The following is a 770-nucleotide window of genomic DNA, read 5'->3' on the forward strand; positions in this document are numbered from 1 at the left end:
GTGGCCAGAAGGCACCTTAGCCTGGTCTCTAACATTTAAATGCTTACAAAGAGAATGCACATGGTGTTACTAGTATAATTAAACCCAGTTAAAGGCCAGGATTGTGGATGAATGCTAAAAGCATCAAGTGCATGGCAGCTGAGGGTCGGGACCCTTGTGCCAGTTCTTCAGAAAGAGGGCGAATGGGAGGTCCCAGCATGCACTGGTGTGGGGTAGTTGTTCTTAGTAGAAAAGGGTGTGAGACGAGGCCAGCTCAGGGGAGTACCAGGGTATGGCCCACGAACCGTGGGGGCAGAGCCTGTGACTGTTTCTTTGTGCTGTGTCCTCCCCAGACTAGCCACACCTCCCTATCTGGCCTCTGTCTTTGCATCCTTAGGCTGAGCCCTTCATGGGACTAAGGAGAACCACAGCACTGTACCGAGCTCTGTGCAATCCATGCAGTGCCCGGAGGTGGGATTAAGTGCATGATGTGAATGAGAAAACCGAGGCCAGAGATCAAGCAGTCTCATAAAGCAGCATTCTTTGGAGTTTATGAAGGCCTGTCATCCTTGACCTTGCCGCATTCCGCTCTTGCAGCCGTCTTGGGAAGTGGGTGTTGGTGGTAAGCAAGTGCTGCAGGCAGAACTTGGACGTCTGGCTCCCCTGCCCCTCCCCCAGGCTATCTCCTATCCTGGGAGGTCCCTGTAGCAAAGGCTTGGTTTGGTCCCAGAGGGTCTTTCTGACCCTGCCAGAGGCCTGAAGAACTAGACTGCACTTTGGGCACATTTCCC

Source organism: Pteropus vampyrus, unplaced genomic scaffold (genome assembly GCF_000151845.1).
Source record: "Pteropus vampyrus isolate Shadow unplaced genomic scaffold, Pvam_2.0 Scaffold147, whole genome shotgun sequence".
Classification (NCBI taxonomy): domain Eukaryota; kingdom Metazoa; phylum Chordata; class Mammalia; order Chiroptera; family Pteropodidae; genus Pteropus; species Pteropus vampyrus.